The sequence below is a fragment of the Chiloscyllium plagiosum genome, unplaced genomic scaffold (genome assembly GCF_037043375.1).
Source record: "Chiloscyllium plagiosum isolate Xiang-an unplaced genomic scaffold, Cpla_swu_hap1 HiC_scaffold_39, whole genome shotgun sequence".
Classification (NCBI taxonomy): Eukaryota; Metazoa; Chordata; class Chondrichthyes; order Orectolobiformes; family Hemiscylliidae; genus Chiloscyllium; species Chiloscyllium plagiosum.
In genome coordinates this window covers 23,464,044-23,486,229 of record NW_028270177.1, presented here as the reverse complement: position 1 = coordinate 23,486,229, position 22,186 = coordinate 23,464,044, and the positions used below count along the sequence as shown (strand labels likewise).

At 42.0% G+C, this 22,186-nt stretch overlaps 1 protein-coding gene across 3 annotated transcripts in view; it reads right to left on the bottom strand.

The window, feature by feature from the left end:
• znf280d (zinc finger protein 280D) overlaps positions 1–19,940 on the bottom strand; it is a 128,847-nt gene extending 108,907 nt beyond the window's left edge. For 2 of the 3 annotated variants that reach the window (XM_043677476.2, XM_087981129.1), the window contains exon 1: positions 19,795–19,940. The gene's annotated coding sequence lies outside the window, so the exon portion shown is untranslated. The remainder of the gene's footprint in view (positions 1–19,794) is intronic. The other variant, XM_087981128.1, reaches the window with a different exon arrangement.
• Positions 19,941–22,186: the final 2,246 nt, after the last annotated feature.

Genomic DNA, 22,186 nt, shown 5'->3' with positions numbered 1-22,186 from the left:
ATCCCTATTCATCACTCAGAAAGAAGAAATTCCTTTGCATCTCAGTTTTAAAGAAGTGTTCCCTTATTCTGTAACAATGATCTCATGTGAAACTCCCCTACTTCTGGAAACATCATTTTGACACTATTTTTTCAAGCCTCCTCTCAAAATCTTGCATGTTTCAATAAGATGGCTCTGCATGCTTCTAAACTCTAACAAATAAAGATCTAACAAATGCAGCCATTCTTGGTAAATCAGCCCCTTAATCCCAGTGGCTGAGTTTCCTCCTTTGTCACCAGGGCCTGGGTAACATCTGCTTCCTTGCCACAGACAGTTGCAAAGTATTCATTCAATTCATCAGTCACACCCCTTAAACAAATTTCCTTTATTGTTCCTCATCAGTTTTTATCTTTATTTTACCCCCTTTTAATATTGCTGTGCTTTAAGAAGGTTGCTTGGCAGGATTTGACCATACATGAGGAAATCACAATTGTTTACAAATCCATTTCCTTAACATCTTTTCTGCACAGTCATGGAATTTCAACTATACTTATTTGCAAACTGTTTTCAGTCACAAGGAGAGAATTTCAAATATGTTTTTTTAAAGCACTGATTAAATATAGCGAAATCTCTTCCACTTCATTCTTGCACTGTTACCCAAATTTCTACTTTCCATCTGGTCCCTAAATAGTGCAGCACTGTCTAATGTTCCAGTGAGGTCCATTAAAGTTATATTTCTGAAACAGTGATTGGTTCTGTTCCGGTTTCTAAAGAGGTGGGTCCAGGAATTCATCTTAAACAGTTCAAGAGGAAACATTTATCTAAACAACAGATGAACTGCCAATAAATCAGTGAATTGACTAGTACTGATGTATAAAGTTAGTGTATTCCATGAGAATCCTCCAATTCATATACTAGTATATCTCCCTGTCATCTACCATGATCCTAGATTTATTTTTACCAAGTATAAGAAAGTTTCAACAAAACTTACTTTCCAATACAAAGCTATGAATGCATTCAAACGGTTTATAATCTGGGTCCAGCTAGACGGAAGGCAGACCTAAACATACATCACTGCTGTAATCTTAATTTTCTGCAATACCAGAACACATGGACAAAACAGAAACCCTATTTTCAGACACAGAAAATTAAGCAAAGGTGACCTTTTCAAAAGGATTAAGCTAAGTTTCCCCCTCCAGTAATTATTGCTACTTAAAATGCAAATCATATAAATACAGGTATTATCATACATTGCGCCAAATTTCAGCCCAAGTGTTTCCAAAGTTAATAATTTTTACCTATGAGTATGGAATTTGAAATTTGAAACACTTTTAAAATTACCCCTCTTGCACTTGTGTTTCAGCATCAGACATTTCAAAATACTCTTCATACTAAGTGTTAATTAAATCAAGTAATGCTTTTAAATTTAAGTTCATCTTCCAAAAATTAATTTCAAATTTCAAATAAATAATCATTTAAAAATCACATAGCTGAAAAAACACTTCATCAAAGCTTTTCGCTTGCATTCACAGAACAATTGCAAGATTACTAAAAACTGCTGCATGAGCAGAGAGTGCTGATTGGTTGGCAGGTTGACTCGATTGACAGAAACATTGTCATGGAAAATGCAGAAATTCATGATGATTGAATGCCAAGTTCTTGGGTTCCTTTAATTTCTTTCAACAGGCAGTAGGGGAGCATTTTGAGGCCAGTGACCATAATTCTATTAGTCTTAAAATAGTGATGGAAAAGGATAGACCAGATCTAAAAGTTGAAGTTCTAAATTGGAGGAAGGCTAATTTTGACTGTATTAGCCAAGAACTTTCAAAAGCTGACCGGAGGCAGATATTCACAGGTAAAGGGATAGTTTGAAAATGGGAAGCCTACAAAAATGAGATAACAAGAATCCAGAGACAGTATATAGAGGAACCTCGATATTCTAACAACACAGGCGGGGAGTATTTTGTCCGGATAACAGTTTTGCCAAGCATCGGGAACTTGCGATCTTGTTCGGATAATCCGAAATTCGGATAATCAATGTTCAGATAATCAAGGTCCCTCTGTATTCCTGTTAGGGTGAAAGGAAAGGCTGGTAGGTGGAGGAAATGCTGGAAGACGAGAGAAATTGAAGCTCTCGTTAAGAACAAGGAGGAAGCATGTGTCAGGTATAAAGAGCATAAATCGAGTCAATCCTTAGAAGAGTATAAAGGCAGTAGGGGTATACTTATAGAAAATCAGGAGGGCAAGAAGGGGACACGAGATAAGTTTTGGCAAATAGGGTTAAGGAGAATCCAAAGGGATTTTATAAATACATGAATGACAAAACGTTAACTAAGGAGAGAATAGGGCGCCTCAAAGATCAGCAAGGCAGCCTATTTGTGGAGCTGCAGGAGATGGGAGAGGATACTAAATATTTTGTATCAGTGTTTACTGTTGAGAAGGACATGGAACATACACAATGTGGGGAAATAAATGGTGACATCTTGAAAAATGTCCATATTATAGAGGTGATGCTCGATGTCTTGAAACGCATAGAAGTAGGTAAATTCCCAAAACCTGATCAGGTGTACCCTAGAACTCTGTGGGAAGCTAGAGAAGTGATTGCAGGGCCCCTTGCTGAGATATTTGTATCACTGATAGTCACAGGCGAGCGGGTGCCAGAAGACTGAGGTTGGTTAAAGTGGAGCCACTATTTAAGAAATGTGGTAAGGAAAAGCCAGGGAGCTATAGACTGGTGAGCCTGACATCAGTGTCGGGCAAGTTGTTGGAGGGAATCCTGAGGGACAGGATTTACATGCATTTTGAAAGGCAAGGACTGATTAGGGACAGTCAACGTGACTTTGTGCATGGGTAATCATGTCTCACAAACTTGATTGAGTTTTTTGAAGAAGTAACTAAGAGGATTGATGAGGGCAGAGCGGTGGACGTGATCTACATGGAGCTTCAGTAAAGCATTCGACAAGGTTCGTCATGGGAGACTGGTTAACAAGGTTAGATCTCATGGAATACGGGAGAACTAGCCATTTGGTTACAGAACTGGCTCGATGATAGAAGACAGCAGGTGGTGGAGGAGGGTTGCTTTTCAGACTGGAGGCCTGTGACCAGTGTGTACCACAGGTTTCGGTGCTGGGTCCACCACTTTGTCATTTACACAAACTTAGCTCTCAATGCTGGCAAAACCAAGGAACTCATTATTGACTTTCAGTGGGATGTTATTCATGGCTCCCTTCACATTAACAGCAAAGAGGTGGAACGAGCGGAGAGTGTCAAGCTCCTGGGAGTGGTCATCCACCACAAGCTTTCTTGGACTCTTCATGTGGATGCACTAGTTACAAAGGCCCAACAATGTCTCTTCTTCCTCAGGCAGCTGAGGAAATCTGACATGACAGTGAATACCCTTTCCAACATTTATAGGTGCGCCATCAAGAACATTCTGGATGTATTACTACCTGGCAACTGTACCATTCAAGATTGGAGACGGTTACAGAGAGTGGTGAACTTGTCCCAGACAATCACAAAGGCCAACCTCCTATCTAAAGAATCCATCTACCAGGCCCGCTGTCTAGGGAATGCCACCAGCATTCTCAAAGATCCATCCTACCCTGGCAATGCTTTTCTACCACCTCTACCATCAGGGAAAAGGTACAGAGGCCTAAACACAGGCACCAGCTGAAACAAACCCTATTGTTGTTAGAATACTGAACGGACTCACAAACTCTTAACATTTGCCTGTACCTGTGTTTTGTTTTTTCCCGCTGTTTACCTATTATTTACTTATCTATGCTATTTAACTATGTGATCTGCCTGTATTGCTCGCAAGACAAAGCTTTTCACTGTGCCTCAGTACACATGACAATAAATTCAATTCAATTAAATTCAAATTATTTGGATGTGACCATCAGAGGTATCATTACTAAGTTTGCAGATGACACCAAAATTGGAGGTGTGGTGGACAGCGAAGAAGGTTACCTCAGAGTACAACGGGATCTTGGACAGATGGGTCAACGGGCCAAAGATTGGTAAATGGGAGTTTAATTTAGATAAATGCGGGGTGCTGTATTTTGGAAACGCAAATCACAACAGGACACGTACACTTAATGGTAAGGCCCTGGGGAATGTTGCGAAACAAAGAGACCTGGAGTGCAGGTTCATAGCTCCTTAAAAGTAGTTACAGATAGATAGGATAATGAAGGCGTTTGGTATGCTTTCCTGTATTGGTCAGAGCATTGAGTATAGGAATTGGGAGGTCATGGTTAGGCCACTTTTGGAATATTGCGTGCAATTCTGGTCTCCTTCCTATCAGAAGGATGTTGCAGAACTTGAAAAGGTTCAGAAAAGATTTACAAGGATCTCGCCAGGGTTGGAGGATTTGAGCTATAGGGAGATGCTGAATAGGCTGGAGCTGTTTTCCCCGAAGCGTCAGAGGCTGAGGGGTGACCTTATAGAGGTTTACAAAATAATGAGGGGCATGGATAGGATAAATCGGCAAGGTCTTTTCCCTGGGGTGGGTGAGTTCAGAACTAGAGGGCATAGGTTTAGGGTTAAGAGGGGAAAGATATAAAAGGGACCTAAAGCGCAACCTTTTCACCCAGAGGGTGGTACGTATATGGAATGAGCTGCCAGAGGAAATGGCGGAGGTTGGTCCAAATACAACATTTAAAAGGCACCTGGATGCGTACATGAATAGGAAGGGTTTAGAGGATATGGGTCAAGTGCTGGCAAATAGGACTAGATAAGGTTAGGTTTCTGCTTAGCATGGACAAGTTGGACCAAAGGGTCTGTTTCTGTGCTGTACATCTCTATGATTCTATGACTAACTGGTCAAGGCATAGCATTGAGAAATAAACTGGTAATTGGCAGTCACTTATTTTGTTGAGCTGAAACAGGCAGCATTTACACAGGTTAACAAATAAACCTTCCAGAATACACAAGTACACCATACTGCAAGATCAACTAACCATCATAAATTGGTTATTAACCTAATTCTGGGCAAATATTGTATCCGCTCAATTCAAAATTTAAATAAATCCTGGCAGTGAACACAAAATTAACAGCTACAGTCTACATCATAATGTCTCAGAGTCCAATTGCCAACCAATTGGCACCCTGCACTAATACATTTTTGATCCCCCTTCAAATTGGTATACTTGCAAATTGCCCTAATGAATGCAAGACAAAAATCTTTAACAAAATAGTTTTTTCAGCAGTACTCAAGTTCTATTCTACCAAACAGTTACTTCTAAATGCATTTTAAAAAATTATTTTAAACTAATTTATTTATTCAAAATATAGATGAAGTAGTAATTTCGCCAAAGCTGAACAGCCTAATGAAATACTTGTCCAAATAAAAACACTTCCAAAGGTCAGACAAGATCAAATATCAGGAATGGCTTGTTTCACATAAAAAGATTTGTATATCCCAGGTTGTTTGTTTATTCATTACAAGTCACTTCAATATTTATTGTTTATTGTTTACAAAATAGAGGTTTATTGTTACTTAAGATGTAAATACCTTAAATATTAAAGTTTATATTCAGTTTAAAATTATTAATACCTACTCATTTTGAACCAGCATGCTTAGTTTAGACCAGAAACCGTAAGTAAAAGAAATAAGCATGCATGTCATGGGTGCTTGAATTATTGCTTTTAGCAAGAGCTTTCCTTGCATCTGCTTTATTATATAAACCTTATGGTTTCAACATTTCATTTTAATGTCATTTTCTAGTTCTTCAAATCAGAATTAATCCTGGTCAAAACTGAAATCAGTTTAAATGCAGAAAAATTTACTTGTAATTATCAAGGCCTCATCAGTATCAAATATTTTCTATTTGTTTAGTTTAATCTAACTGAACTGCCTCCAATGTCAGTATATATTTCCTGAGATAAGGAGCTCAGAACTGTTCACGGTATTCCAGCAATGGTTCAACTGGTGCCTTGTGCAGTTTAAACAACTTTTATACACTATTCCCTTTGAAACAAAGCTCAACATCCCACTTGCCTTCTCTATTACGTACTGAATTATGATACCAGCGTTTTATGATTCAAGGACAAGGATTCCCAAATTATTCTATTCCGTAGCTTTCTGTAGTCTTTCTTTATTTAAATAATGTTCAGCTATTTTAGTCTTCCTGTCAAAACTCAACAGTTTCCCTTGCCTTTTTACCTTTCTACTTATTTTTGTGTAGGTTTTCTCATCTATGTCATTAAAATATTTTTAAAAATAAAGTCGTAGACAATGCGCATTCAGCTGAAGTTACAGTTCACATAGGACTAAATATCAGACAGAAAACCTTGAGAATGTGTATAAGGTATAAGCAGGCAGGGAAAGAGTTATGTTCTGAGTTTTGTGAAACAAAGAATCAGCTGAGCATGACTCAGATCAGATAAAAACTTAAGAGTTAACAATGGGGTGCTGGAGGCAAGGGAAATGGATTAAAACGGTGGAAAAGCTGTCATTATGTAAAGCCATTTAACAATACTGGAAGCATTCAGTATGTGAGGTCAGTTTAACGAGGTGAAAAGTATTCATTATGTGAAGCCAGTTATTCATTGTGTAACAGCAGATGGCTTAATCTTTTGTACTGACACTCATTGATTGTAATGGTCACCCAATCAATCTGTATGTTGCGTTATCTGGATACTTCTCCCTGTAAAATGACTATATAAGTTCACTGAGAAACTGCTGTTCCAGAGAAGACTGTGAACTCATGTCTCTGTGCATCGTTTTCTCTCTCTGTCTCTAGGGCCTGGAATAAAAGAAGGTAAATCAACGGTGTCTCTGAGCGTTTTGCTTCGACTGAAGGGGGAACAGGACAACAACCTAACCAGCACTGTATCATCAGATCTAATGAAGGGGTTGAACTGAGTGTAACTTGTGGAAACAGGCTCCATGCATACAACTGTTTTGTCGATGTGCAGCTGGTAGATTAGAACAGAACAGTACAGCACAGTACAGGCTCTTCGGTCCTGGGCCAAAATAAATTTGGGGAACTCCAATAGGAACAAGAGAGGTGATCAATCCAGGGAGCACTGGGAGCAGGTTGCAGTACCTTTTTGTAAAATATTTGTCTTTCTCTGTGGTGCTGTTGTACCATTTTTAATGTGGAAACTGGATTTTTTTTTACCCAATTCTTTCATCATATGCACGATCAGCACTATTTCAAATGCATAAAATTCACATATAGTTCGTAAAAAGTTAGTTTCTGCTGCAAGGAATGTCTTTTGCTTTCTGAACATTCCCAAAGGTCATTGTTTAGCTTAGGTGAGTGTATCCACACACCCCAAATAGTCCAGTTATTTTCAGATCATTTTCACAGTAAATCAACTATACAATGTAAAAGGATTAGTAAAGAATAAATCTACCATTTGTTTACTCTATGATTTCACTACATTGGAACTATGACATTTGCATGTATGCAAATTCTAGTAATTTCCAATTTATATCTCCCACCTTGAGTAAAAATGCATGTTTCCCCAATTATATAATTATAGAGTGAGACAAAAGAGACCACGCAGGTCCCCAATCCCTGGTCTATGCTAAATCAATCTCAAAGACTAAAATGCTTGTGTTGGGTGTACTCTATTTCACACTCTTCAGTAAAAAGAGCACTACAATGAAACTCATGCTAACTTGTCCCTCAATTGCCTCCCCCCATTAAGTTCATAGCGCAAAACAAAATTATAGAATAACTCAGAAATTCTCAGGACTAAGTTTCTGTGCCAATTTGCCTCACTTGCATCATCAATTGAGATAATATATTATCATAATTGAAAACAACGTACTGGAGAAGCTAGCAGATATGCCAGCATGTGTAGAAAGAGTTAACGTTACGAGTCCATTAGGAGTCACTTTCCAACTCAGGCAGCCCTGAAAATATAACATCTTATGTGGGATAACAGGCAATGGAGACAAAAGTGGTTTTAAAAAAAAGCAATGTTTCACTGCATTCATGTCTTTCTCTGATGTTATCATTGACTTATTCTGCCCAGGTAGTCTCAATCATTTCAGGATAACATCAAGGGTTCAAGGTTTAATGATCTTGTCAGCTCCTTTTTCTTGTCAATATATTCCCTAGGACAAAAGTCCAGAAGACGAGTATCATTACCTCCTTTTTTAAACTGCAGACATTATGCTTATGTTGCAAAACAGCTGTGAATAACTTATTGCTCTACACCATTGAAAAATAGCGATTCCACTGCAAATGAGATCAAATAGCAGAAAGAAAATATTCTTGATCCAGGTTATTCCATTGCAGTGCAAAAATTAGCTGATTTTAAAAAAAATGAATATTTGAAAATCCCAATGAGAAACAAATGAAATTTGGCAGGTGGAGGGATGAGGAATGGCATTTAAAAGCAAAAGTGGGACTGTGTGCATGCCCTTAATATACATGGTAATAATTCAATGTACAAAGCATTCAATTTTTCATCAAACTCCAACCATCACTTTCAACAACTATTATTTAACTATTGTTTGCTTTCTTAAAAGTGTTTTTCTTTTTTTGAGACATTCTGCAATAACATCAGTACAAAGTGTACTCTAGGTCAGGAAATACGAAACTGAAAGTAGATACAATGTTGACCTCAGATCTCACTGGAAATTGTTAACTCAAAACTAGTTTCACCAAATTAGTTTAATGTATTTCAATTGTATATCAGAAACATCTAAAATCAATCTAAGCCAAACTTAATGCAATAATCTCAATTCAACAATTCTAAGGTTTGTAAATTTGACCAAGTCAATTATGTAATTAAATGTGAATTTAAAAACACAATATGTATATCATTTGAAAAGAATTTAAACCTCTGGGTTTCTTAATATAAGACAATAGCCCTGAAGGCAGTGTTCAACCTTTCCTAATATGAAATCAATCCCTGAGCAATTCTGAACATGAATATCAGACTTTCACCACTGTTAATGTTCTATTTTTACCACCAATACTGTGTACACATTTGCAGATGACAAAATTAGGAAGAAAGGCAGCTTGCAGGAAGGATGTGAACAGCTGACAGAGGATTTGGTGGTGCCAGTATTGGACTGGGGTGCACAAAGTTACAAATCAAATAACACCAGGTCACAAACCAACAGGTTTATTTGGAAGCACTAGCTTTCAGAACACTGCTCCTTCATCAGGTGGTGGTGGATACTCCACCACCACCTGATGAAGGAGCAGTGCTCCGAAAGCTAGTGCTTCCAAGTAAACCTGTTGGACTATGACCTGGTGTTGTGTGATTTGTAACAGTTTACAGACAGATGTTGATCAGTTAAGCAAGTGGGCAAAATCTTGGCAATTGACATAAAATGTGGGAAAATGTGAACTACTACATTTTAGAAAGGCTAAAAGAATAGAAAATGATTTAAATTGCAGAAAGCTGCAACACAAAAGGGTACAGTTGAGAAAAGGAAAGAGTCAAACCGTCAGGGCAGGCAGGAACTGTAATTAGGGAGGATATTCCTGGGAATACATCCAGGGAGGTTATTTGGGTGGAACTGAGAAATAGGAAAGGGATGATCGCATTATTGGGATTGTATTATAGAACCCCCCCCAACCATGATACTCAGCAGGAAATTGAGAAACAAATTTGTAATTATCTGTTAGAATAATTGGGTGGTTGTGGTCAGGGATTTTAACTTTCCCAACATTGACTGGGACAGCCAGGAATTTGTTAAGTGTATACAAAAAAAATTTCTGATTCAGTATGTGGATGTACCAATGAGAGAAGCTGCAAAACTTGACCTACTCTTGGGAAATAAGGCAGTGCAGGTGACTGCAATGTCAGTTGGGGAGCACTTTGGGGCCAGCAACCAAAATTCTATTGGTTTTAAAATAGTGATGAAAATGGATAGACCAGATCTAAAAGTTAAAGTTCTAAATTGGAGGAAGGCCAATTTTGACGGTATTGCACAAGAACTTTCAAAAGTTGATTGGGGGCAGATGTTCGCAGGAAAAGGGACAGCTGGAAATGGGAAGTCTTCAAAAAACCAGGGTCCAGAGTCAGCATACTCTTGTTTAGGTGAACGGAAAGGCTGGTAGGTGTAGGGAATGCTGGTTGACTAGAGAAATTGAGGTTTTGTTTAAGAAAATGAAGGAAGCATATGTCAGGTATAAACAGCAGAGATAAAGTCAATCCTTAGAAGAGTATAAAGGCAATGGGAATACACTTAAGATGGAAATCAGGAGGGCAAAAAGGGGACATGAGGGGGCAAATAGGGTTAAGGAGAAGCCAAAGGGATTTTATAAATACATTAAGGACAAAAGGTTAACTAGGGAGAGAATAAGGCGCCTCAAAGGTCAGCAAGGCAGCCTATGTGTGGAGCTACAAGAGGTGGGGGAGGTAGTAGAATATTTTGCTATGTTTACTGTGGAGGTCGTGGAAAGTATAGAATGTGTGGAAATAGATGGTGACATCCTGAAAAATGTCCATATTATAGAGGAGGTAATGCTCGATGTCTTGGGTAAATGCCCAGGGCCCAATCAGGTTTTTTAGATTTGATGAGATTACTTTACAGTGTGGAAACAGGCCCTTCGGCCCAACAAGTCCACACCGACCCGCCGAAGCGCAAACCAGCCATACCCCTACATTTACTGCTTACCTAACACTACGGACAATTTAGCATGGTCAATTCACCTGACCTGCACATCTTTGGACTGTGGGAGGAAACCGGAGCACCCGGAGGAAACCCACGCAGACAGGGGGAGAATGTGCAAACTCCACACAGTCAGTCGCCTGAGGCGGGAATTGAACCCGGGTCTCTGGCGCTGTGAGGCAGCAGTGCTAACCACTGTGCCACCCCATGTGCCACCGTGCCATCCCATAAGTGTACCCTAGAACTTTGTGGGAAGCTAGAGAAATGATTGCAGGGCCCTTTGCTGAAATGTTTGTATCACTGATAGTCACAGGTGAGGTGCCGGAAAATTGAGGTTGGTTAACGTGATGCCACTATTTAAGAAACATGGTAAGGACAAGCCAGGGAGCTATAGACTGGTGAGCCTGACATCAGTGGTGGGCAAGTTGTTGGAGGGAATCCTGAGGGACAGGATTTACATGCATTTGGAAAGGCAAGGACTGATTAGGGACAGTCAACATGGCTTTATGCATGAGAAATCATGTCTCACAAACTTGGCTCCGTTTTTTGAAGAAGTAATAAAGAGGATTGATGAGGGCGGAGCAATGGACGTGAGCTATATGGACTTCAGTAAGGCATTCGACAAATCTCCTTACGGGAGCTGGTTAGCAAGGTTAGATCTCATGGAATAAAGGGAGAACTAGCCATTTGAATACAGAACTGGCTCAAAGGAAGAAGACAGAGGGTGGTGGTGGAGGGTTGTTTTTCAGACTGGAGACCTGTGACCAGTGCAGTTCCACAAGGATCGGTGCTGGATCCATTGCTTTTCCTAATTTATATAAATGATTTGGATGTGAACATAGGAGGTATAGTTAGTAAGTTTGCAGATAACACCAAAATTGGAGGTGTCATGGACAGCGAAGAAGGTTACCTCAGAGTACAACTGGATCTTGATCTGATGTGCCAATGGGCTAAACAGTGACAGATTGAATTTAATTTAGATAAATGTGAGTTGCTGCATTTTGGAAAGGCAAATCAGGGCAGGACTTGTACACTTCATGGTACGGTCCTGGGGTGTGCTGCTGAACAGAGAGACCGTGGAGTGCAGGTTCATAGTTCATTGAAAGTAGAATCACAGGTAGACAGGACAGTGAAGGAGTTTAGTATGCTTTCCTTTATTGGACAGAACACTGAGTATAGGAGTTGAGAGGTCATGTTGTGGCTGAACAGGACATTGGTTCGGCCACTTTTGGAATATGGTGTGTAGTGCTAGTCTCCCTCCTATTGGAAGGATGGTGTGAAACTTGGAAAGGTTCAGAAAAGATTTACAAGGATGTTGCCAGGGTTGGAGGATTTGTGCGACAGAGGGAGGCTGAATAGGCTGGGCTGTTTTCCCTGGAGCATTGGAGGCTGAGGGATGACCTTCAAAGTTAAATAGACAAAGTTTCTAGATGTAGATTTGCTCGCTGAGCTGGAAGGTTTGTTTTCAGACATTTCGTCACCATACTAAGTAACATCTTCAGTAAGCCTCCAAATCAAGGTTTCATTTGGAGACTCACTAAAGATGTTACCTAGTATGGTGACAAAATGGCTGAAAATTAACCTTCCAGCTCAGCGAGCAAACCTACATCCAGAACCTCAACTTGAGACAAAGTATTTTCCTCGGGGTGGTTTAGTCTCAAATGGAGGGCATAGGTTTAGGGTGAGAGGGGAAATTTAAAAGGGACCTGAGGGGCAACTTTTTCATTCCAAGGGTAGTGAGTGTATGGAATGAGGTGCCAGAGAAAGTGGCGGAGCCTCATACAATTACAACATTTAAAAGGCATCTGTATGGGTATATGAATAGAAAGGGTTTATAGGGATATGGGCCAAGTGCAGGCAAATGGGACTAGATTAGGTTAAGGTATCTAGTTGGCATGGACGAGTGGGACTGAAGCGTCTGTTTCCGTGCTGTACATCTCTATGACTCGATGACTTAGAGGTACTTGTTTGTATTTATTGTGGAGAAAACCATGGATGCTAGAGAACTGGAATAATATATATTGATGTCTTGCAAATAGTCCACATTACAGAAGAGGTGGTGCTAGGAGCTCTTAGCAAGCATAAGGATAGATAAATCTCCAGGACCTGCCCAAGTGTATCCCAGGACATTGAGAAGCTAGGGAAGAAACTGCAGGGCCCTTAGCAGAGATATTTGTCTCATGTACATCCATGGATGAGATGCCGGAAGACTGGAGGGTGGCGAATGCTGTGCCTTTATTTGAGAAAGGCTGTGGGAGAAGCCTGGGCACGAAAGGCAGTTGAGCCTGAAGTCAGTGGTGGATATGTTGTTGCAGGGGATTCTGAGAGACAGGATTTACGTGCACTTTGACAGATAAGGACTGATGAGCAATAGTCAGCATGGCTTTGTGTGTGGGAAATCATCTCTCAGAAACTTGATTGAGTTTTGAGGATGTCACCAAGAAGAGAGATGAGGCAGAGTGGTCGACATTGACTACATGGACTTTAGTAATGCCTTTGACAAGGTTCCACATGCTGGACCAGTTTGCAAAGTTAGATCACATGGCATTCAGAGAGAATTTGCCAACTGTTCAAGGATTGCTGCAGAGTCTACTACTGTCTGTCTTACATACAAACAATTTGGATGAGAATATAGGAAGAATAGTTAGTAAATTTGCAGATAACACCAAATTAAGGTTACAAAGAGATTTTGATCAATTGGGCCAATGGGCCAAGGAGCAGCAGATGGGAGTTTAGTTTAGGTAAATGCAACATGTTATGCTTTGGTAAGACGAACAAGGACAGGACAGACACAGTTAAAAGTAGGGCACAATGAGTTTTGTTGAACAGAGAGACCTAGGGGTTCAGGTGTATAGTTCCTTGAATATTGCATCACAGGTAGACAGTGTGGTTAAAAGAAAAGTGTTTGGCACATTTGCCTTCATTACTAAGACCATTGAGCAGAAGAGCTGGGACATCATGCCACATTTATGCAGAACATTGGTGAAGCCACATTTGAACACTGTATACAGTCTGGTTGCCCTGCTGTGGGAAGGATATTATGAAATTGGAGAAGATACAGAAAAGATTTACAAGGATGTTACCAGGACTGGAAGGTTTGAGTTATGAGGAGAAACTGAATAGGCTGGGACTTTTTTCACTGGAGCATGGGAGATTACGGGGTAACCTTATGGAGGTTTATAAAAGCATGAGAGGTACAGCTAAGGTGAATAGCAATGGTCTTTTCCCTAGGGTGGGGAGTTCAAAACTAGGTTTCAGGTAAGAGAAGATTTACAAGGGACCTCAGGGGCAACTTTTTCCACACAGGGGGTGGTTTGTATATGAAATGATCTGCGAGAGGAATGGTAAATGTAGGTTCAGTTACAACATTTAAAAGACATTTGGACAGGTACATGAATAGAAAAGGTTTCGAGGGATATGGACCATACACAGGCAAATGGGGCTAGTTTAGTTTGAGAAAACTTTGTCAAAATAGACAAGTTAGACTGAAGGGTCTGTTTCCGTGCTGTATGATTCGAAGAAGAACAGAAAGTTGTCTCATCAACCAGGGCCAATTGTCAGCCTTCAGTCAGTAAATCAACTTCCCAGCTCGGCGAACATACCCACAACCATGACAACCGTCACCCAAGATACAAGTCTTTACACAAACCTTGAAAGCTGTGTTTTGGATTTTGAAGAAATTAGGCTTTTCTTCCTAAAACAAAAATAGAATTGTCATCTAAACTTGGCAGATTAGCTGCTTACATGAATGTGTTCATTCATTTCCCTGCTGATGGAAAAATCTTAGAGGTGATATTGACTTTTTTCCACTTTCTTGTCATTTATGCTAGCCCTTATGGCTATTACTACTGTGCCACATCTCTTAGCCAGGAAGACAGTTTTAAGTCCTACCTGGTCCAGATGAGTGTCACAACAGGTTGCTTAAAAATATTATGTCATTCATCTCCACTTCAGTTTCAAACTTTACCACTCGCCTGGTATAAAATCCATTCCTGACTAAGTTCATCATGATTCATGCAATATGAACACAGGAGCCAGTCAGAAGCTGGGAATTCTGCATCTTTTGACTCCCCAAAGCCTATCAAACATCCATCAGGCAGCAGGAGAATGATAAACACTCTCTGGGGTGTCTATGAACAGTAAAGGAATTGAGTTTTGATGAGCAGACAGGTAAGTGGAACAGAGTCCACAAAAAGATTAGCCATGACCTTATTGAATGGCGGAGCAGTGTCAACAGGCCAGATGGCCTTCCCCTGCTCCTATTTCTTATGTTTTTACATTGTTCTCAACTACCTGGATGGCTGTGGTTTCAGCAATTATGACTATGACAGGAGCAATGCCCACTGTTCAAACAGTATAATCAACCCCCACTATTCAACCAATACCACCATTAGTGTAAATGTTAATTCACTTGCCAAAATGGCCAATTGCCAACTTCTGCACTGCTACCTAGTTCTTGAATGAGTTGTACAAACAGCCAATTAGTATGAATAAAACTTCTTAAAGAAAGAGGAAACTACTGATTAACATTTAAGCTTTCAGTTGGAATTAAAGCTATTTCCCCTTAACGCCATAAATACAGGCATACTCACTCGCAACACAAAAGACAAGTGTCCACAGAGATCAAAGAGGGAAAAGATGACTCCCTTGAGCCAAAGACTGGGAGCAACAGGATAAAATATGATAACTTGTTATATTCACCAAGTTTCCTATGAACACAACTGAATTGATGACAGCTCTAGACTGGAATCAAACTTGGGCATTTATCACTGAACTGGGATTAGAGTTGTTGAGAATATGTTACAGTCCATTACCTCAGGCTTTATTATGTAGACAGAAATAAGTGTATTAAGAAACTCTATTCATTTATCAGCAAAGACTTCCCGGATCATGTCTGCAGATTCTGGGGTGTCTTCACTAATCACTGACTACTAGGGCTGTGAATCAGAATTCTCAGAGTCATAGAGATGTACAGCATGGAAACCGACCCTTCGGTCCAACCCGTCCATGCCGACCAGATATCCCAACCCAATCTCGTCCCACCTGCCAGCAACCGGCCCATATCCTCCAAACCCTTCCTATTCATACACCAATCCAAATGCTTCTTAAATGTTGCAATTGTACCAGCCTCCACCACATCGTCTGACAGCTCATTCCATACACCCTCTGCGTGAAAAAGTTGCCCCTTAGGTCTCTTTTATATCTTTCCCCTCTCACCCTAAACCTATGTCCTCTAGTTCTGGATTCCCCGACCACAGGGAAAAGACTTTGTCTATTTATCGTATCCATGCCCCTCATAATTTTGTAAACCTCTGTAAGGTCACCCCTCAGCCTCCGACCCTCCAGGAAAAACAGCCCCAGCCTGTTCAGCCTCTCCCTGTAGCTCAGATCCTCCAACCCTGGCAACATCCTTGTAAATCTTTTCTGAACCCTTTCAAGTTTCACAACATCTTTCCGGTAGGAAGGAGACCAGAATTGCACGCAATATTCCAACGGTGGCCTAACCAATGTCGTGTACAGCCGCAACATGACCTCCCAACTCCTGTACTCAATACTCTGACCAATAAACAAAAGCATACCAAACGCTGCCTTCACTATCCTACCTTCCTGCGACTCCACTTTCAAGGAGCTATGAACCTGCACTTCAAGGTCTCTTTGTTCAGCAACACTCCCTAGGACCTTACCATTAAGTGTATAAATCCTGCTAAGATTTGCTTTCCCAAAATGCAGCACATCGCATTTATCTGAATTAAACTCCATCTGTCACTTCTCAGCCCATTGGCCCATCTGGTCCAGATCCTGTTGTAATCTGAGGTAACCCTCTTCGCTGTCCACTACACCTCCAATTTTGGTGTCATCTGCAAACTTACTAACTGTACCTCTTATGCTCGCATCCAAATCATTTATGTAAATGACAAAAAGTAGAGGGCCCAGCACCGATCCTTGTGGCACTCCACTGGTCACAGGCCTCCAGTCTGAAAAACAACCCTCCTCCTCCTCCTCCACCCTCTGTCTTCTACCTTTGAGCCAGTTCTGTATCCAAATGGCTAGTTCTCCCTGTATTCCATGAGATCTAACCTTGCTAATCAGTCTCCCATGGGGAACCTTGTCAAACGCCATACTGAAGTCCATATAGATCACTTCTACTGCTCTGCCCTCATCAATCTTCTTTGTTACTTCTTCAAAAAACTCAATCAGGTTTGTGAGACATGATTTCCCACGCACAAAGCCATGTTGACTATCCCTAATCAGTCCTTGCCTTTCCAAATACATGTACATCCTGTCCCTCAGGATTCCCTCCAACAACTTCCCCACCACCGAGGTCAGGCTCACGGTCTATAGTTCCCTGGCTTGTCTTTACCGCCCTCTTTAAACAGTGGCAACACATTTGCCAACCTCCAGTCTTCCGGCACCTAACCTGTGACTATCGACGATACAAATGTCTCAGCAAGGGGCCCAGCAATCATTTTTCTAGCTTCCCACAGAGTTCTCGGGTACACCTGGTCAGTGAAAGTTGTTAGACATCTATTAGTAAAAGCTTCCTAGTCCTCTCAAAGCCAATTTTGCTCCCCAGTGATTACATTATATTCACTTCTTAATTTCCTACCTTATTTAGTTGCTTCTTGAAACCAACTTGGTTTCCAGAAAAACTGCAAGTGGCTTATGGCATGCATTGAAATTTTCACTTCAATAGATAGGTCTTTCGCCCTCATGCTGCTGGACACAATTCCACAAAAAAAACCATCATCTAATTCAATACAAAAAAAAGTGTCCAAATAATTTTATATCTTCTAGTTTTCTTCAAAGTGTGAAATACAGATTAGTTTTTTTTAAGATTCCCTACAGTGTGGAAACAGGCCCTTCAGCCCAACAAATCTACACCGACCCTCTGAATAGTAACCCACCCAGATCCATTGCCCTACATTTACCCCTGACTAATGCACCTAACACTACGGGCAATTTAGCATGGTCAATTCACCTGACCTGCACATCTTTGGACTGTGGGAAGAAACCGGAGCACCCGGAGGAAACCCACGCAGACACGGGTGGGGGGAATATGCAAACTCCACACAGACAGTTGCCCAAGGTGGGATTTGAACCCGGCGCTGTGAGGCAGTAGTGCTAACCACTGAGCCACCGTGCCGCCCCAAATTTCTAACACAGCGCTCAAGAAGCTCAACATCATCCAAGACAAAGCAGTCTACTTCATCAGCATATATGCCACTTTAAACATACACTCCCCTAAACACCACCACACACTGGCAGCAGTGCAGATCATTCACAAAATGCACTGCAGCGACTCATTAAAGTTACTCCTTCAGCACTTGTAACACTCTCTGCCTCCACATTTCACAAGAACACGGGCAGCACCTCCGACAAGTTTCACACCATCCTAATTTGAAATGATGTCACCTCCAATTTTGTGTCACTTCACTGGGTCAAGATTGTCAAAATATGTCAAAAAGAACACTGATGAACTCACAGGAATGGGAGGTAAGACTGAGTTTGCCAACAACATTCAACTGTCCAAAGTAATTTTAATATAAAAGTGTGAGGAGAAAGTGAGGTCTGCAGATGCTGGAGATCAGAGCTGAAAATGTGTTGCTGGAAAAGCGCAGCAGGTCAGGCAGCATCCAGGGAACAGGAGAATCGACGTTTCGGGCATAAGGACTGAAGAAGGGCTTATGCCCGAAACGTCGATTCTCCTGTTCCCTGCATGCTACCTGACCTGCTGCGCTTTTCCAGCAACACATTTTCAGCTAATATAAAAGTGTGAAAAGCATCACAGTCAAATATTATATCTGTAATCATGGTCTTCAAAAAAATCAACACTGTGGCCAATTTTCATAAAGTTACTCCAAAATATGGTTATTTTTTTCTAGAGTCTCATCCTACTACTGTCCAGCAAAGATCAAAAACTTATAATATATTTTGTAACATCACAAGGAACTTGATCAACTATTAACAAAATCTGACACCTCACCATAAATTCAGTTCCTGAAGAACCACAAAGGTTTTTTCTGAATCTGTGCTCTAAATCACTGAAGTATTGGACCATCAGAACCTGCAATCTCATCTCAAATACAATATTTTTGGAAATTTATAAAGTTTAAAATGTTAGGAACAAATTATGATGAAATTATAGTCCTAGCCCTATAATAAAAATCTTAACAACTAACTCAAATTCATTTCAGCATAAATTTTGAGGAGCACTATTTACCCTCCTTTAAAGAGTTAAAGAAAACCTTCCAGGATTAATGTTAGCTTAATCGCCAGTTTAAATAATCCAATACAATGCGGGTCATTTTAATCCTCCAAGGTTCATGCAACCTACAGAAACAAAAGCATGAAAATGCCTTGAATCCAAATACTACTAATTCACTGAAATTCATACAGCTGTTTAAGTAACGTGTACGTACTGAAGTATGGGTACAGGTGTCAACATTTTTACAAAAAAACTCAGAAAAAGAAGGCAACAATATTCGAATGAGTAATCAAATAAAGTTTCATAGAATGTAAGTGAACATTTGACATTTCAGGGAGAAATCGTGTATGATGAAAGTAACCTGCCACTTTTTTTATTCCAATTCTTCGCCTTGAAAATTTTGCAAATACAAAATGTGCAAGAACACAACGTAACTGTCATAAAAAGAAGAAACGCACGTGTGTTCCTCCTTTTGTATCATACAAGTTGCATTAGGTTGTGGTAAACAGTTGAGTAAAGCGTGTGCGTATTTTTTTAAGAGCCAGCGATGTTATAAAACAGCTGCTGCTCGGCTGTTAATCATAAGCGCCTGTAAAGAGCAGGGGACCGAGCTCGAATCGCTCAACCCCGAGCTCTTTCTTTGCCTTTCCATTTTCTGCTGGCAGCGGGCGGCTTCCGATAAATAATCTTCGCCACAACAAGGGAAAATCCATCCGAACTGAAGGCGATCAGAAAAAAATGTCTCTGGGAGGGGACCACGACGTGACAGATAGCACAATAAAGCGAATGAAGAGCTAATTAATAAGTGGCCGGCCCGCCCAGAGGCCTCGCCTTGAATCTCGCCGTCCGTCCGGTTCTTCTCAGCGAAGCGACAACAGCAAACATGGCGCCGGTGGTCGGGCCGCCCGCTCCGCAGGCCCCGACCTTCCCAGCCAACTCCCACAGGCCGCTACGGGCCCCAGGGTGTCGCCACACGGTTCTGAACCTCGCTAATCAATACCCGTCAGAAAGAGTGACTCACCGCCTGCTTCTCCGCGGCCTAAACGCGCAAATTCTTAATACCGGCCATCCGCCAACATTATTATGATATTTTTTGCCGCTGCCACTGCCGCAGCTGCGCACTGGGGACGTCCCCGGAGCATCATGGGTAACAGGCAGCCTTGGCGCGCGAAGACTTTTCGTCTCCTGCAGCTGGACACGAGCTGGGCATAGGCTGCAACTGGGCCTTATGCTGCAACTGGTCCATGGGCTGCACCTGGTCACGAGCTGGGCATAGGCTGCAACTGGGCCTTATGCTGCAGCTGGTCATGGGCTGCACCTGGTCACGGGCTGGGCATAGGCTGCAACTAGGCCTTATACTGCAGCTGGTCATGGGCTGCACCTGGGCACAGGGCTGCAGCTGCGCACAAGAGCTGGGTTTGGGAGACATAAGGATGCAGCTGAGTGGGGGAGAGCTGAGCATGGCAGCTGGGCACTGAGGAGCTGGACATTGGGCTACAGTCCAGCACAAGGGAGCTGGGCATGATGAAGCTGGACATAGAGCTACAGCCCAGCACGAGGGAAATTGGGCTTGGGGTTAGTGGCCACAGCTGGGAATGAGGGAGCTGAGCATAGGGCTGTAGGTGGACAAGGACAATATCTTACCTAATGCCTAACTACACCCTATGCCTATCTCTTTGTTGCCCAGCTGCAGCCCCTTACTGAGCTCCCCAATGCCAAGCTACACCCCATGCAGAGCTCCCATGCCTACCTCCTCCATGCTGAGCTGCAGCTAACATGATCATGTTTGTGAAGATAAAGTCCCGTCTTTACATTGAGTGTACACTCTATTGTGTTGTGTGACACAATCACCATGCTAAGAACAGATTTAGCAACTCAATGCCAAGCATCTATGTGGCAATGTGTACCATCGTCATCAGCCATTGTACTCCAACACAATGTACAACCTGACATATTCCCCCATCTAACATTACCATGAAGTGAGGAGATGAACCCTGGTTCAACAAAAAATACAGGAAGACATTCCAAGAGCAGAACCAAACCTGTCTAAAAATGAGATGCCAACCTAGTGAAGCCACAAAACAAGACTACTTCAAGTAATAGACAGAGCTCAGCAATCCAACAATCGATAAGATCTGCATTCTACAGTCTTGCACCATCCTGTTGTGAATGGTGGTAGACAACAAGTCACAAGAGAAGGAGGCTTCACAAATAGCCCTATCCTCAGTGATTTGGGAGCCCAAGACATCAGAACAAAAGAAAAGGTAGAAGCGCTTGCAACAGTCTCCATCTAGAAGGGTTGAGTGAATGATGTAGATTGGCCTCTTCCAGACGTCTCCAGTATCACAGATGCCAATTCAATTCAATTCACTCATGTAATATCCAGAAGGAGCTGCAGATATTAGATTATGCAAAGGCTGTGGGTACTGACAACTTTCCAGCAATAGTGCTGCAGACTTATACTCCAAAATTGGCTGCACCCCTAGCCAAGCTGTTTCTGTCTGACAATGTGGAGAATTGACCAGGTATGTCCTGTACACAAAAAGCAAGACAATCCAACCCAACAAATTACAGTCCCATCAGTCTAATCTTGATCATCACTAAAGTAATGGAAGGTGACTCCACCCCCATTCCCCCCACCACCACACCCACTCCAGGTACTGGCTCTGCCCCCACTCCCAGCTCCACACCCACACCAGCTCCCAGCCCTGCCGAGTTTTCACCATTCCCCCTGACCACTCCCTCACTGAGGACGAACAATCAGTCCTCAGCAAAGGACTCACCTTCATCGCCCTCCGCCCACGCATCAATGAATTTAATACACGCCGAGACGTTGAAAACTTCTTCCGCCGCCTCCACCTCCGAGCTTACTTTCACAATCAGGACTCCCACCCACCTTCCGAGGACCCCTTCGCCCACCTCCAATGCACTGCATCCACGTGGACACCCCGTGCTGGCCTATTACCAGCCCTTGACCTCTTCATTTCCAACTGCCGCCGGGACATTAACCGCCTCAACCTGTCCACCCCCTCCCCCACTCCAACCTCTTACCCTCACAACGCGCAGCCCCCCCAATCCCTCTGCTCCAATTCCGACCTCACCATCAAGCCAGCAGATAAAGGGGGCGCAGTGGTAGTCTGGCGCACTGACTTCTGCACCGTTGAAGCCAAACGCCAACTCGAGGACACCTCTTCCTACCGCCCCCTCGATCATGACCCCACACCCCATCACCAAACCATACAGAACCTCATCACCTCAGGAGATCTCCCACCCACAGCTTCCAACCTCATAGTCCGGGAACCCCACACTGCCCGGTTCTACCTCCTTCCCAAGATCCACAAGCCTGACCACCCTGGCCGACCCATTGTCTCAGCATGCTCCTGCCCCACTGAACTCATTTCTACCTACCTCAT